This window comes from Arachis hypogaea, chromosome 4 (genome assembly GCF_003086295.3).
Source record: "Arachis hypogaea cultivar Tifrunner chromosome 4, arahy.Tifrunner.gnm2.J5K5, whole genome shotgun sequence".
Lineage (NCBI taxonomy): Eukaryota > Viridiplantae > Streptophyta > Magnoliopsida > Fabales > Fabaceae > Arachis > Arachis hypogaea.
In genome coordinates, this window is record NC_092039.1 from 83,356,429 (window position 1) to 83,359,107 (window position 2,679).

At 33.7% G+C, this 2,679-nt stretch overlaps 1 non-coding gene across 1 annotated transcript; it reads right to left on the reverse strand.

The window, feature by feature from the left end:
* Positions 1–1,509: 1,509 nt before the first annotated feature.
* Positions 1,510–1,613, reverse strand: LOC112799555 (small nucleolar RNA R71). The gene has a single exon (XR_003201128.1). It is a non-coding gene; the product is annotated as a small nucleolar RNA R71 (small nucleolar RNA).
* Positions 1,614–2,679: the final 1,066 nt, after the last annotated feature.

Genomic DNA, 2,679 nt, shown 5'->3' on the forward strand with positions numbered 1-2,679 from the left:
TTGTTGTTTTTCTCTTTCATAATTAAAAACTCAAAAAAATCAAAAAAATATCTTTTCCTTATTTTCCTCCAAATTTTCGAAATTTTGGGTTGACTTGGTCAAAAATTTTTAAAATTAGTTGTTTCTTACAAGTCAAGTCAAAATTTCAATTTTAAAAATCTTATCTTTTCAAAATCTTTTTCAAAAATCATATCTTTTTCATTTTTTTATAATTTTCGAAAATTTCAAAAATCTTTTTCAAAATATTTTCAAAAATCTTTTTCTTATCTTTTATATCTAATTTTCGAAAATTAGCTAACAATTAATGTGATTGGTTCAAAAATTTGAAGTTTGTTACTTTCTTGTTAAGAAAGGTTCAATCTTTAAATTCTAGAATCTTATCTTGTAGTTTTTTTTGTTAGTTAAGTTATTTTTAAAATTAAATCTTTTTCAAAATATCTTTTTATTAAAATTTTTTATCTTATCTTTTTATCTTTTATCTTATCTTTTTCATGTAAATTTTATCTTTTTCAAAATTTGATTTCAAAATATCTTATCTAACTTCTTATCTTCTTATCTTTTCAAATTTGATTTTAATATCTTTTTCAATCAACTAACTAACTTTTTGTTTGTTTCTTATCTTTTTCAAAACCACCTAACTACTTTTCCCTCTCTAATTTTCGAAAATTCTCCCTCTCTTTTTCAAAAAAATTCTTTTTGTTTTAAATTTTAATTTTAATTATATTTTGTCTTTGATTTTCGAAAATTACTAACCTCTTTTTCAAAAAATTATTTTCGAAATCTTCCTTCTCTTTTCTTCTTCTATTTAATTATTTAATTACTAACACTTCTCTTCACCTCTCTTCATCCAAAAATCCGAATCCATCCTTCTTCTTTCTTATACCCCTTTTTTCTTCTACTAACATAAAGGAATCTCTATACTGTGACATAGAGGATTCCTCTTTCTTTTCTTGTTTTCTTCTCTTTCATATGAGCAGGAACAGGGAAAAAGGCACTCTTGTTGAAGTTGATCCAGAACCTGAAAGGACTCTGAAGAGAAAATTAAGAGAAGCTAAATTACAACAATCCAGAAATAACCTTTCAGAAATTTTCGAACAAGAGAAGGAGATGGCAGCCAAAAATAATAATAATAATAATACAAGGAGAATGCTTGGTGACTTCACAAAACCAACATCCAAGTTTGATGGAAGAAGCATCTCCATTCCTGCCATTGGAGCCAATAACTTTGAGCTTAAGCCTCAACTAGTTGCATTAATGCAACAAAACTGTAAGTTTTATGGACTTCCATCTGAAGATCCTTATCAGTTTTTAACTGAGTTCTTGCAGATCTGTGAGACTGTAAAGACGAATGGAGTTGATCCTGAAGTCTACAGACTCATGCTTTTCCCTTTTGCTGTAAGAGACAGAGCTAGAATATGGTTGGATTCACAACCTAAGGATAGCCTGGACTCCTGGGATAAGCTGGTCACTGCCTTCTTGGATAAGTTCTTTCCTCCTCAAAAGCTGAGCAAGCTGAGAGTGGATGTTCAAACCTTCAAACAAAAAGATGGTGAATCCCTCTATGAAGCTTGGGAAAGATACAAGCAGTTGACCAAAAGATGTCCATCTGACATGTTTTCAGAATGGACCCTATTAGATATATTCTATTATGGTCTCTCTGAATTTTCGAAAATGTCACTGGATCATTCTGCAGGTGGATCTATTCACCTGAAGAAAACACCTGAAGAGGCTCAAGAACTCATTGACATGGTTGCAAACAACCAGTTCATGTATACCTCTGAGAGGAATTCCGTGAATAATGGGATACCTCAGAAGAAAGGAGTTCTTGAAATTGATGCTCTGAATGCCATATTAGCTCAGAACAAAATGTTGACTCAACAGGTCAACATAATCTCTCAAAATCTGAATGGATTGTAACATGCATCCAACAGTACTAGAGAGGTAGCTTCTGAAGAAGCTTATGATCCTGAGAACCCTGCCATGGCAGAGGTTAATTACATGGGTGAACCTTATGGAAACACCTATAACCCATCATGGAGAAATCATCCAAAGTTCTCTTGGAAGGATCAACAAAAGCCTCAACAAGGCTTTAACAATGGTGGACGCAATAGGCTAAGCAATAGCAAGCCATATCCATCATCTTCTCAGCAACAGACAGAGAATTCAGAACAAAACAATTCTAATTTAGCCAATATAGTCTCTGATCTGTCAAAGGCCACTTTCAGTTTCATGAATGAAACAAGATCATCCATTAGAAATTTGGAGGCACAAGTGGGCCAGCTGAGTAAGAAAGTCATTGAAACTCCTCCCAGTATTCTCCCAAGCAATACAGAAGAGAATCCAAAAGGAGAGTGCAAGGCCATTGATTTGATCAAAGTGGCCGAATGCACTAAGGAGGAGGAGGACGAAAATCCTAGTGAGGAAGACCTCCTGGGACGTCCTTCAAGCAAAAAGGAGTTTCCTATTAAGGATCCAAAGGAATCTGAGGCTCATACAGAGACCATAGAGATTCCATTAAATCTCCTTCTGCCATTCATGAGCTCTGAAGATTATTCTTCCTCTGAAGAGGATGAAGATGTGACTGGAGAGCAAATTGCTCAATATCTAGGAGCTATCATGAAGCTGAATGCCAAGTTGTTTGGTAATGAGACTTGGGAAAGTGAACCTCCCTTGCTCATT